The sequence below is a fragment of the Pezoporus occidentalis genome, unplaced genomic scaffold (genome assembly GCF_034315485.1).
Source record: "Pezoporus occidentalis ecotype Australia unplaced genomic scaffold, CSIRO_AGI_Poc_V1 ctg37, whole genome shotgun sequence".
NCBI classification, from domain to species: Eukaryota; Metazoa; Chordata; class Aves; order Psittaciformes; family Psittacidae; genus Pezoporus; species Pezoporus occidentalis.
In genome coordinates, this window is record NW_026915691.1 from 990688 (window position 1) to 1005019 (window position 14332).

General features: G+C 46.2%; 1 long non-coding RNA gene across 1 annotated transcript; it reads left to right on the top strand.

Annotated features, from left to right (window-relative positions):
- The first annotated feature begins 2154 nt into the window (after window positions 1-2154).
- LOC134170079 (uncharacterized) lies at window positions 2155-11168 on the top strand. Its single transcript, XR_009967118.1, has 2 exons — window positions 2155-2818; window positions 10671-11168. It is a non-coding gene; the product is annotated as an uncharacterized LOC134170079 (long non-coding RNA).
- The last annotated feature ends 3164 nt before the right edge of the window (window positions 11169-14332 follow it).

Below are 14332 nucleotides of genomic sequence, written 5' to 3' on the forward strand. Positions count from 1 at the left end.
TAACTAATGCAAAGGCATCGAATCCATTTTCTGACTGTTGGGTAAATGATGGTTAAGTGTCAGGAGATTTATTTAATTGTCTGGCTATTAAAGAAAAAAGTAAAGGTAGGTCTGCTGGGTGAAAGCTTTTATGCTTTTAAATGAGGTATTGCTGTGATTAGAGTTTAAACAGCAATGATTTCCTCAAAAATGCCTTGGCAATCATCACTGGCTTGTTTGATTGTCCACATAACTGTACCACCCTCGCTGCCAAGAAACTCATCTGAACCACCAACGATAATAATAGCTATTTTTTCCATTAAGTGTGCAGCAGATGTAATATTCAGGGACAGGAACATCTTCATTAGGCAGTACGGAAAGTGAACACATTGTTCACAAACCAGCCTCAAGAATAATGGACTAGAGAGACTTGAGAGGTGAGGGATGGAGGTTGTGGGGGTGGGAAAGGGGTTTAAAGCTTCATGAACCACATACAGAGAGGATTTTAGTGGGATATGGGCAATTGACTCCCTTAAGTGTCTTTGAAGAGGCTGGTCTAGAGGTGGAGAAACTCCACATGACTCACTATACTGCTGCTTAGTCTCATCACAGTGTCTCAGTGATCATTTTACTCTTTTTCTATTTCTTTAATTAAAAAAGCCAAGAATACAAAGCTAATTCACGTGGCATAATCAGAACAACAGCCCAATGATGACAGGTTCCTGAGGGGAGTTGATGCAGGTGGGAAAACAGCTGCCCTTCACTGTACCTGGCTGCCTTCGGGACTGCAGAAAATCCCAGACGATTCCAGAATGCAAACAAACCAAACCCTTTCTTCATGATTTTTTTCCCATGGGAAATCTGTTTCCCAAGTGAATGCCTCTTTCCTGCTAGCTCTTGTCCCAGAAATCTGTCCTGTGCTGGGAGTGCAGCTCAGGCTGTGTTTTTGCCAGGGCATCTGTTCCTTGGTGGCCTCTAGAACACCGGTACCCAAGGGCAAAGAGAGGTATTCTTCTGTGTCCTTCTTCATGCCTTTCTTAATTTCACCTTCACTAATACATTTAGGCACCGGGAGCTACTGGTTCCAGGTGTCAGGCATCTGTAGGATTAAGGCTGACACTTGCCCTGAGACTCAAGCAGGAATATTAGTTTCCCATTTCTCATTGCCAGCCCCTGCTTGGGAAATCACAGGCAGAGCAAGCAAGGAGACCCAGTTTGTGTCTCTGTCAGCAGACTGCACCAGCAAGGGAAGGGCCGTCTGTGAGCAAGGCTAAGCTGCTTTTTCCTCCTCCCTGCCCTCATCAGTCCTAAGTGCCATTCAGCAATGTTAGCTGCCTGCTCCTCTCAGTTGGACACCGATTACTCCCTGTTGGAGAGCTGTCAGTAAGGGGAAAGCCATACATCGCGGTGGGAAGTAATCTCACCCAGCAGGAGGGCACCTCTTTCCAGCCAAAACAACGTGACTTTGACAGCTTTGATGTATTTATTATCTTCTTGGTGCAGAAATGCTGCCACAGCGGGGCGGGGAGGATGCTACTGGTGACTTGGAAGAGAAAGCAAGGAGGACAAAGTGCCAAGGAGTTGTCTGCAGACAACTGATGGCAGGGCACAGGAATGCATACAGAGAAAGATGGGTATGAAGGAAAGGAAAAGACTGTTGTAAAATGACAATTCCTTTTATTCATGTGCTTCACTCATCTCCTGGACTCAAGGGCTAAGGAAAAGCAAAGAGCAAGTGGAAAAATAGCTTACAAGCCAGATGGGGCATGGTAACCCTGCCCGGCTGAGCCATGGGAAGGGTGGGTTTAGAGAGCTATCACCTTGGTGAGGAACACGAATCACAGGCTCTTGTGCTCCTTGCCCTTCGGGGCTTGGCTCCCCTTTGGGTTCACACTGTGAGCTGGGAGGGTTTCAGTCAAGTGCTGTCTGTCAGGTGGGTTTTGCCAGCCCCAGTTTGAGTCCATAAAGTGTGAAGAGACATTTTGACTGTAAGAGAAAGTAGTCAGGATCTTTCAGGGCCAGAGTTGTGTGCCAGTCCATAGGCTTCATCCAATTGAAACTCAGCATAGTTCCTTGGTTTGAACTCCTGGGTAGCAGTGAGGGTTGATCAAGAGCCTATGATAGCCAATGAATCTGGCTTTTGAGGGGCAAGCAACCCATTTCTTCTACACTGGTGTTTCAAGAGTAAAATCCTCTTAAAGAAATCAAGTAACCTCTCTGAAGTCCCCTGGCCATGTGCAGGTGTCTTCTCTTGGCAGCAATTAAGTAAAACTTGCCAGAACCTGTGTACACCAATAGAGCCAATAAGACCTTATTGCCCTGACCAGCCCCACCTGGGTCCCCCAGCCTCTGCTCATTGGTCCAGGAGCTGATCTTAAGCTCAGTCCCTCAGCTTTGTTCTCTTTTATAAGCACAATGCTAGGGTTGCCTTTTCCCTTTGTGTCTTTATGGAGGATTCAGGTTGAGTAGTTTTATGCTGGAGCTCGCACCCTATGGTTCTGCAACTGGGGTGTGTTACCTGGTGCCTATGTTGCTTTGAGAAGAGGAAAAGAAGCCAACCTGTGCTGATAAGTGAAAAGTGAACTCTATTGTTCTCAGCCCACATGTAACATCACAAGTGGGAAGGATACAGGTGACTTTGGAGCCTCCCTAAAGGATGAGGAAAGCTTTTCCTGTGTCATGAGGAAAACCTACTGTGGGGTGAGGTTGACTTTACAGAAGTCTCCTCATTGACTGGCTGAAATAAACTGCCTGCCCAAAGCCACCTTTGCCACAAGGATCCCAGAGAAACAGGAGTGCCCAGAAGAGATGGAAGGAAAGGCACGATCTGCTCCTAACTGTGAGTAAGCGAACTTTACTTTGGTGTGCAGAGACTGAATAAGAAGCAATGTATGTAGTGAGTAGCAGGACTGCAGAATGGTGCTTCATCAGAATGGAGCTTCTCTGCTGCGTTGGGTGGTGGATGTGTTAAGAGCCAGAGTGTTAAGCTGGCTCTTTAAGAACCTTCTCTCCAGAAGAATGTTGAAGCTTGGTAACTTGTGTTGAGAGATGTAGACCTGGTTCTGGTTGCATTGTGGCTGGAAAGAGGGTGTACAAGGAGCTGTTTTGTCTATACTGAGCTTTGATTTTTGTTACTTTGAACTTGGCTGTTTCCTTCGTTTTCTGGCCAAATGTGGAGTGTGGAACAAGTGGTTTTTGGCTGAAAAGAGGCCAAATATGCTGATGCCTGTATGTAGTAGTTCTCAAATACTGCTTTAAAGTGATGAGGTTCTTTTGGTGGTTCACCACACATGTTCAGGTGGAGAGCTGATTATGATCCTGCTTAGACTGAATAGCAATCATTGTGCTAATTGTGGTACAGCAAACAATCAGTTTTATGCTTTCTTTGTCTCTAGTTCTTTTTCCTTAACTAAGCATGTTAGTTTTAGTGCTGGGATCTTTATGACAATAAAACATTCCTGTTATTGTTACAGCTTTTGATATGGGATGTTTAATGAATGCTATTGTTCTGTGTGGTGTGGCATGAATGTGTGGATTGTGACAGTGCCACTGAGGGCCCTCCATGCAAGTGAACCTTGATGTGGAAGAGGCTGTCTGTGTTGCTAAGGGCTTTCTGGATGCTTTGCTGCAGTTGATTTCCTGTGCATCATGAACATTGTCCATACATACTGCATAAGATCTCATGTAACTGCTCCTTAACACCTTCTTCCTACATGCATTTTCATGCATGCTTATGTCCTTACTAATGCATTCTGTGTGGCAGAAGGATCTTGTGCTGCTTTCTCCCTTCTGCATAGCCCAAGTTTCTATACAAGCACTAAGGAGCTTCCCCAGTTATTGATTATTCCAGCTGTAGTGGCATGCTTGGGATAGCAGAAGTCTGGTAGGTCACAGTACTCATTTGTGGTATAAACTCTTCAACCCCCTGCAAAGTATCTCCTCCTGTTCTACGTGTACAGGGGGCACACTGTGCTGTGTGGGGCTTTGTGTCATCTGCCGAAGTGAACTGTTTGGCAGCAGCATTGGGTCCCTTCTGGGATTTCTTTAATTATTCAACCCTTATTTTCAGGGGGCAAAAGCCGTGGGAAGGGTGAAGTGTGATACTGGGTTAGCTTCTTAAAAATGCTTGGCTTTTAATTTAAATTGATGCTGAATAACGGCAAGGAGTGGATAACGCAGTGCTTTGCGTTAAGAGGGGGTATCTGCATAAACTTCCTGCTCAAAATAGCCTTCGGGAGGAGGAAAGCTTTGCCTGTGTCCTCAGGGCGGTGAGGTGCTGGCTCCCCGTGCTAGCCACCTCTGGAAGGCTGCTCCACAGCCCCATTGTTTTCACTGGAAACACTTTGTCGCCGTTGTGATCCACACTGGGCTTTGTGACCTCTGGAAAAGCATCTGCATTGGCAGAGCTCTTGGTGAGGGAAGCAGGGCTGCTTCAGCCTGTGACTTCACCCGTTCCCATCGCCTTGGTTATGGCGGAGAGGCACAAGTTCAGGTAGGAAATATGCTGTGGTTTGCTCCTGTAGCTGTTACATCCATAAATTAAGGGTTTGTTTCCCTCTCCCAGCCCTTTTAAGCTGCCAGCTCAGTACCTTCATAACCCCTGAAGTCAGCCAAATGTAAGGAGTAACTCCTTGCTAAGCACAGGTTTTCCTGTGCATGTCCAACCTTGACCCGAGCGTCGGCTTTGTGCTGCTCTGATTTGCTCCTTCTCTGATGTGATCAAGTGTAAGCATGCCCTTCCTTACGCACCCCCGTGGACCTCTGTGCCCCAGGCAGCTGCACTGTGTGCTGCTGCTAATAGCTTGTCCAGTCCTGCAGCTCGTGTGAGCGTGCACACAGTGCTCCCAAGTCCACGCTGTTGGTTTCCTGTCGTATTTCATGGCTCCTGATGGCAGCCCAGCTGAGGAGTTATGGAATTCATATCCTCTCTGCCTAGGAGAAAATGGCAAGTGGAAGATTTAATATCCCAGAGGGTTAGTGTAGGAAGTTGTACCAGAGGGAAGAAGGTGGGGGTTAAAGCTTCAGGTCCTTTACAAATCTATGCAAGTCAAGGCTGCCAAAGGTTGGGAAGCTGTGAATTAAACCAGCTGAATTGCATGCATGGCACAGTGTTGTAGCACTTTTCCTGAATTCCCTTCCCCACCAGTAATTCTAGGGTTTACGTTGGGAGGAAATGGCCTTGTTTCAGTTGGTGATGGATTTTGCTTAACAGTAGGGAACACTTCGTGATCAGGAAAAACAATCCTATGCCAAAATCTGTCGTTGATTCATCTCTGTTGCTTTGGGGTCATACATTAGGATCAGGTCTTGGTATCTACAGCAAACATTGAGTATTCGGATTTGGGGGGGGGTGTGGGGGGTGTGCTGCATTTAACCCCTCTATTGCATGCCTTGGATGAAAGCCTGCACTCTGTGTTGGCTGACATACGGAGATCTCCAGGTCCTTCAAAGATGTCCTGGAGATCCTTCAAAGACATTTCTGTGCTCAAGCTACTCCTTACAGTGGAAGGGGCTAAGGGCATGGATTAAGATATGATGCAAACTTCTAGCCTGTGCTTAGAAGGCAACAAATGCAGAAGTCATACATAGTGTTGTATCAGTAGCCCAGTACATTATCAGGACTGCCTAGGCACCCTAGCATGGCTTGCATCCCAGTGGAAATCACTAGTTTGTATTTAAGCAAGGTGTGAGGCAGGAGTCACGCAGAGTGGAGGAAAATGAGAACTTAAGGGTGTCTGAAATCTTTGAGTCTAGAGGAATGGAGCAACTTTGGCAGCAGGTTATCTTGAGGCATGCTGGCAAGAAGCCTCCTTAGGTCAAGCAGGAGAGGTGATGGAGTAGTACTGCTGTTTTCAAGGCCAGGTTGGACAGAGCCTTGGGTGACATGGTCTAGTGTGAGGTGTCCCTGCCCATGGCAGGGGGTTGGAACTGGATGATCTTCAGGTCCTTTCCAACCCAAACCATTCTATGGTTCTATGAAGGTGTTGACCTGCCCCATGGAGGAAGGCAGGAGCTCCAGGCTGGGAGCTCCCAGGGAGCAGATGAACTTGTAGCAGTGAGGCCCCAGTCATGGTTGTCCGTGTGTGGAGGCAAGTGGTGTGTGTTAGCGGCATGCTGTGGCCGGTCTCTAAGCAATAAGCATCTCTTCCTTCTCTACAGGCAGTCCTTAAGGAGGAAGAAGGTTGGTTGTGGTTTGATGTTTTGTGTTAGGTGGGGTTTTTCCATTCAGTTTTACTGTCCCTCACCATTTACATGGCCAGAATCCCGGAGCTGCAGCCTGGCTTTGTGTGGCAGCAGTTGTGGTGAAGCCACAGAGAGGAAGCAAAGTGGTCAAGCAAAGAGGAACTTTCATTTAGTCACGTTTTACTGAGGGTTTTCCTTTAAAAAAGGAAGATTTTTGTTTGTTATTAAAATGATCAATCATGAAACAGTAGCTAAAAGGTCAGCTTCTTCCTTTAACAATTAAAATCTCCATGCTCACCCAGAGTATTTCAGCACCAGATGCCTTGGAAATCAATGAAAATAGAGAAAGAATTGAAGAGATGGGGAAAAATAACAGAAACACTGCATAGATGGAAGATTCCATGCAATGAGTGAAAGCAGTTTAGTGAAAGCCAGCAGGACTCCAAACCCAAAGTAAAAGAAATGCTGCTGTTCAGATGAGTAAAAGAGTAAGAGTTGTTGTCTGGCTCTTGGAACCTTTATTTTCTTCCTTTTCATCCTTTGTGGATGTGTCTGATATGGAGCTACCAGGTTCTTTTTAGTGAAGCTTTTTGTTTCTGCCACTTGGTCCTTTCTCATGTGCCCTTTCTGACATGAGGCATCAGCAACGAGACCAGAAGCTATTCAGTCATAGTGACAGAACTCCCAGTTTTGGATGGTAAAATGTTCTGTTGGTTTCATGTCTATAATCTCATGTTTGTCCCTGTGCGTGCATCCAGCACATTTGATGAAATGGAGCATGAAGCGTTGTTCTGTGAGATTCCTGCCCTATCCTGCAGGGCTTAAAGGAAAGGATCCAAATCCCCGAGAGCTTATTCTGGTTGGTGAGCAAGCAAGGAGTAGGTAACCTGTTGGGAGACACTAGGGATTGTTGTAAACTGTTGTGGTAAACTCATCAGGTAGATGACTGAGAAAATCTAAGTGATGCTATCTACAGATTACTCCAAAAGCATTGCAAGTTTGACTTAGGAACATGATGATGCCCTGGCTGGGGGTGTGGAGGACCTGGAGCTTGCTGTCTGGGCTTGATTTCCAAATCAGGCACTGGTCTGCACAGTGGTCTCAGCCAAGGCACTTCACTGCTTTGTGCTCTATTCCCCTGACTGCAAAATGGGGACGATAACCAGTTCATCTGATGACAAGTGTGAAAGGAAAAATAAGCATTCTCATTTGATGTTTGTCAGGATGCAGGATGCTGACCTAGATCTGCACAGTCAAACTGCATGTAAGCTGCAGAGTGTAGTTTCATAGGACAGCAGCTAGGCAGATTTACAGTGGCTGGCAATTCACTGCCATCCACGAAGGTTACAAGCATCAATATAAGGCAAGCAGACTGTCTGATACTCCCTGTGTGAAAGGGAAGACGTGTGACGCCTCAGGCAGTAAATTCCCTGCAAGAATAAAAGGGAACTTGTAAGGTCCAGGTATATTGGTGGTGGTATGTGGCTTCATTTACATTTATCACAGGGTTGTAGTGGACTGATTTCCTCTTTTGGTACCATTTAAATGTCTTTGACTATGTTGGCAAAGGGTCATTGCATTAGAGCCTTGAAATACTGATGTACATGTAAAATCCAATACGCTTGTCCTGTGTTGTCAAAATACTGTGGGGTCCTGTGTTCCTGTGGAGCAGCTTGATCCCTGCCTGCCCTGGCTCAACTCAGAATGAGTTGGTTGTGTCTGGTTTGGGGTGTTACAGGCTTCTTACTCCTTTGACTTGATCTCTGGGCTTTTCCTCTTCTTCCTCCTCTGCCCCAGGTTAAGAGGACTCCTCATCCCCTGTGCAGGGACATGAGATCTCATAAGGGCCTTTCATAAGGATCCCATCACCCTAAAGATCTCTGGTAGCAGCACTGCTGCTGCGTCTGCATTGTGCGGGCCAGCCTCTGAGTGCTGATGTCCAACTTCTCCAGGAGGCGGGTGAAATCCAAGTGGCAGGGCAAGCACCTCTGAGGAGATAGCTCCTAACTGTTCCCACAGAGCTTGAAGAAAAAGATTTGACGGGTTTACAGAGGAAAATGGCTGAGAAGGGATTGATAAACACACAAGGAGATCTAACTAGTGTGTCCCATCACTCTGAATAGCTGATCATAGCGAAAGTGCTTCAGGGCAGTGTCGGGAAGGATTTGTCGATGTGAACTCGTGTCTCCCTGAGAGAATCAGGCTGTTTCGGGGAAGGGACCATCCAGGGAAGGTTGTCGTGATGAAGAATGCAACAGCAGTGGGGTGGGCATCTGTGTTGGGAGGAGCTGGGAGACGATCGCCAGCGCTTTCTGAAGGGAGGGCTGTGAGGATGCCAGTTAGGACTTGATAGCTGAGCTTTCTCGCAGCATCGATGGCAATGCAAACTTCCTCTCAGTGCAGGCACGTGCAACAATATGCTGTCAATGCTACCTGGGATCCCAGGCACTGCAAATTCCATGCTGCAGCTGGGAATCTCCTGTACCTCCCGTGCTTAGGGCTACCTTAACATGACCACCTGCACAGCAGTCAGCAGTGTGAACAGGCTGAACTGTTGTAGGCTACTTCATATAGTCCCTCAGTGCTGGCAGTAGCTCAGGAAAGGACAGCAAACATTCTTTCTTCAGTAACTTCTTCAAAGGTCCATCTGCTGTTGTCATAAGTACTCAGAAAGGCTCGGGCAGCTCTTTCTGGAAGATCTCAGGGTGATGTACATCGCTGTGTATGAGCAGTTTAAGAAGGCCCATGTATCACAAACACCCAGTGTTTGAAAACTTGATGGGCTAAAGTGGGAGTCAGTCTGAAGCCCAAGTGGGAGTGTTTGGATGGGAGTTTTATTGGGTGTATCCTGCCAAAGTGCATAAACGGGCAGAACGGCAGGAAATGTTCCCTAAAATGCTGCTTGTTACAGTTCATGTGAACCATTGGATGCATCACCAAGGAAGCTTTTTGCTAGAATTGGTCTAGGAGGAAAACCATGACCAAAACAACTGAGTGTCCATTTGAACAATCTTCCCATATGTGGGAAAAACAGCTGTCGAGGGAGTTGCATAATGCTTTAATGCTGAGTTTCACCATGGTTGAGATGCTTGCTTGGGCACTTCCCCCATCCCTGGTAGTGTTCAAGGCCAGGTTGGATGGGGCTTGGAGCAACCTGGTCTAGTGGAAGGTGCCCTTGCCTGAGGCAGGGGGTTGGAACTGGATAAGGTCCTTTCCAACCCAAACCAAGCTGGGATTCTGTGATTTTAATGGGCTGAAAATGCATGTTCTCAGAAGGACACACTGTTTCAAGGAGGGATGTTTCAAAGATTTTATTAGTAGTTATCATATGCTTACGGTTATATATATGTGTGTATATATATGTATATATATAGATATATTAGCTTTGGATTCAGCTATTCTGCATGAGAGTGATCATCAGAGTTAATAATTTCTGGCTGTCAGTAAGGGAAAAGATCCAAAGTTGCCATGCTGGTCAAAGCATCCAGATAAATACTTGTACCCTGCTTTGAACATGTAAGTGTGTCGTGGTTTAAACCCAGTCAGGTAACTCGTTCACTCACTCCCCTCCCCCTTCCTTCCCTCCCCCTACTTCTGGAGGGACGGAGAGGAGAATCGGAAAGAATGCAACTCCCATGGGTTGAGATAAGAACAGCTTAGTAACTAAGGTATAACACAAATCACTACTGCTACCACCAATAATAACAATGATAAAGGAAATAACAAGGGAAGAGAATACATCACCTCACCACCAGCCAACTGATAACTCCACAGTCTCCCAGCCCTTCTGGGTAACTCCCAGTTACCTCCTGGGCATGACGTGCTGCGGTATGGAATACCTCTTTGGCTAGCTTGGGTCAAGTGTCCTGTCTCTGCTTCCTCCCGGCTTCCCCTCCTCCCTGGCAGAGCATGAGGTTCACAAAGCCCTTGGCCAAGCCAAAACATCATTGTTATCAGCTCTGTTCCCAAGCTGAAAGTCAAAACACTGCACTGCACCAGCTACCAAGGAGGAGAAACATGACTGCTACTGCTGAACCCAGGACAAAGTGCAAGAGAAAATTAAGATACACTAAGACTCTGAAGCTTTCAGAAGTGTTAATGTGTGCTTTAGGAGAGAGGTGTGTCAGGCTCTTTGAAAGTGTTCTAAAACCCAGCTCAACTGAGCTCGCACAGGATTGCCAGTGATACGTGTGTGTACCAAAGGAATGCTCTCATTGCCTAACAGTTCCACAAAGGGGATGGCAGGTAGTATGGTCACTGCATCCGTTAGCATTGGAAGGCTGAAGCGAGTTCATTCTTGGTAACGATGTTTTCAAACCCTTTTGTAAAGATGCGTGCGTGTGTGTCTTACCCTTTAAGTAAGGCTAACAAATTGAGATGAGCTGCAGCAGCTCTGTGAAGGCTGGGAACACATATACAAGGGCCTGAGTTGATTTATCTTGATGTTTGGTTGAATTCTTTGCATTTTGGGTCCCTTCTGTAACCTTTTCACCTCGTTCTTTTTTAAGGTGGCTGCCTGGCTGTTACAATTTATCATGAACGCATCTCACTTCACTTTTGGCTCCTCTGACGGAAGGAACAGCCGGTCTCCGGGAGGTCAAAGACATTATTTTCCCCTCATCTTTCTCAGTTTCCAGCACATATTTGTCACTTTGAAAAAGCATGAATTCTGGATTTGATGCACTTTAATTGATTTCACCCTCAACAAGTTCAACTGTCCATCAACCTTTCCTTTCTCTTTCCTCTCCCCCTTCCCTGTATTTATTTCTTTCCTCTGTCCCTTTACTTTGAGAGCGATGTTTTCACTCTCCCACATGTTGAAGCTGTTGCAAAGCTCACGACCCTATCAAGGCTTACTGTCACTAGCCATTTCTCTCATTTTCTTTATCCTCCAAGTTGAACTTTGAATGCCGAGTGAGCATGAAGCCGCCTTATAGGAGTGACGGTCTTGTGGTATCTTAGTGATGTGCTCCTTGTCAAAGTAAAAGTGACTGCTGATAGCTGAACTTGGCTCATGGTCTGCTTGTTTTAAGGCAACTGCGTGGAACTGGAAATGTGAGGGGATTAATAATTAGTTCTTGATATACTGGCGTAGGTACTTAAAAGCATTTGCAGTTGTATGGCAGAGATGCATTCCTTTCCTCCTGGGAAGATGTGTATACCCAGTGATGTATACACCTAGTGTAGCATGGTTGTAAATTCAGTTGTGTAAAACGGCATTGGCACCTCACAAAATGGGATGCTGTCACTCTGTCTCTTGCTTGCTTGGTGAATTTGTGTGGTGGGAGTGCACATATGGAGTAAATAGAGTATGTAGGTGGATAACAACTTGGGCTTTGCACTGAAGTCCTTTAAGTGTGTCTTGAAAGCCAGAAGCCTCTTAATAGAGGAAGCTGAAAGAGAAGTTCATAGGGGTTCTTCTGTTGTCATTACATCCTAGTTATTATCAGGACATGGGCAGGGGAACAGGCTTCTGTTTACAACAGTTCTCTTCAGTGTTTCACGGTGTTCATCGGAACCCACAGAGACAATGGCTTTCCTTGGATTAATGTGCCCTCACTGAAGAACCCCAGCACTTGGGATGAGCAGAATTGGGTCATGATACTTCATGTTTTCAACCTGTAGTCCAGGGTAACTGAGCAAACCGAGCCTCTTGCTGATATCTGTGCTGTACTTCTCCCACTGTCGGGAAGAGCGGGATTACTGTGTGTCCCGGTCTCGCAGGGGGAAGTGCTGTCCATGGTCCTGGGTGGCCACAGGTGGAGGGCTGGGGGCAGCTTCCTCGCTCCCCCTCAAGCCAACCAGTGCAGGTCAGCTCTGCAAATGAAGCCCAATATTTGCATGGATGTGGAGCTGAGTGCTCTTTAAAGGGCCCCCACTCATCCCAGTGGGCCTTGCACTAACCCTTCCCTTCCACGGTTTGGTGCTGAGGGCTGTTGTGCCTTGTGAAGACTCTTGTCCAGTGAGACTGGACTGCCATATACTGGATCATCTTCTCAATGTTATGTGAATCTTGGGAGGAGAAAATCCTGGACCATTTATCAGAGGTAGATGGGATTCCTCACTGGCAAACCTCCTGCAGTTTAATTCTGTGGTTAGGTATTTCTAGCACAGGGATTCTTGCTTAAAACACTACTTTGAGGCAAAGGTCTCTGGTTTTTAGTTTAGAGATTGATTTGCTGCCTATATCCTTTGGAATTCTTGTTGTTGTGTGGTGATGATTTATTTTTTTCTCACTAGGCTTCTCAGGAAAATGTAACAGCTTTCTGGTGGCCAGAGCTATGATGTGGGAAGAGCTAAACAGTGTTCTGTGCTTGTGTAAATGGCTGTTAGCAGCTTCTTGCAACGTTGGGGAACCTAAGGCTCAGAACAAAAGGTTCATTTTATATGTCATTTAATATGACACTAGAATGTTTCAAAGGACATAGAAGGATTTCTTTTCTTCTTGTGAGTGGGTACTATCCATTCCTCTTAAATCCAGTGCTGTGCCTGGGGGAGGAACCCATGGAGAACTCTGAACAGAATCCATTAAGCTACTATAGCCACTATACTGAACAGGAAGAGCATGTAACCTAGTGAGATGAGGTGAACTGCTGCCTTACTGCATTCTTCAGAGTCTTTTCTATGGCCTTTGATTCCAGCTGAGATGCTGATGTGACAGGAAGTATTCATACCACCTATTTTTAATAGATAGTCAAATAGAGAGGGGGAGACTGAGGGAGATGATGAAAAGAAGATGCAGAACAATTGCATTAGGCAGTTGGTAATTTCAGTCTGAAGAGCTCTGAATTCCCCTCTGAAATCTTCTCTTGGGAGTCTTAGTTCTTAAGTTAAATGACTAATTAGAGGATGTTCACACCACAGATCAGCCCAGCAAGGAAAGCACATAAGAGCTAATGTTGCTTACTTGCTCCCAGTGGAAGCTGAAGATCTCAGGAGCTTGCGTAGGCGTTTGTCCTCCTGGAAGTCTGTACCTGTTGCCAGGACATTGGAGAATTTGGGAGAGGGAGGTGGCAACAAGGAAAATCCCCTCTGAGAAGACAGGGCCTGTATCAGTTCCTCTCTCAAGCCAGTTTCTTTGTCTTGTTCTTTCTCTGTTCCAACATCTTTAGTGAGTTAAAAATTGGAAACTAAGTGCCCCAAGCTGAGAGATGTGCAGCACCCAGCAGGATGCTGACCTTCCTTGTAGGTAACAAATTTCATGGTATGTAGGCTGAAGATGCCTGCTGAGGAAGGAGGGAGGGGGATGGCTTGAAGGGGGGTTAAAGTTACAACGCCAACATCTGTTACTGAGGGTATGGGCTGCAGTGCTCTGCCATTCCCCTCGGCAAGCAGGTTTGGCTTCAGGAAGGCACAAGGGAATGGCCTTGGGGCACCCAGAGGAAAAAGGTAGGAATGGGCCCAGTGGGCATTTCTGAGGTGTAAATACATAGAATCAACCCTGAAGTGGTGGTTGCAAAGGGATACAAGGTGGAGAATAAGTCTTCAGAAGCAGGAATGGTATCTTCATCTGTGTAATATACAAAATCAGAGTTTGGTTTTCTTAGGGCCTCCCCAGGGGTTAGTCATTTCTGAGTAATGGAAGGAAGGGCAGCTATTATTCAACTCTCTCCTAGTTACTAAAAGTCCCTCCTCTGATAACTTCCTATGTTCATATCCTCTTCGATCGGTCTCTAACTTCAGTCTTCCTTGCTATTTAGCACTATGAGCAACTGCAGCAGAAATTAGGACTGGCAGTCAGAAATCATCTGCAGAGATGTTGTTGGGCCCCAGGTTCCATGCAGGAACAAGAAAGCCTGGGCAATGGCGTCTCCTGCATTCAGCTGGGAGACTTTACCCCAAATACCTTCTGTCATCTCAGCAGACCCCATCCTTTTTGCTTTAATTGATTCTGTCTGCTTTTAATGTGATGTGCAAAGAGACCTCCCACTGTGAGCACTCCAAGAGTCTGGTCTGTGCTAAGGCAGTTGGAAGCTGGGTGTAGCTGTGATCAGAGGCAGGGTTATGTTATTGGAATAGGGACAACAAGGGTAGTTCTAGGAGGTCCGCTGAATTCTGTAAGTCCAGTAACAGTTAAAATGGGGCCTTTTACTTCCATCATGGGTTTGTGGGAAGTGCTTGTACAAAACTTACAAGCAATGAAGTGTGATAATAACTTTTCATTACAGCC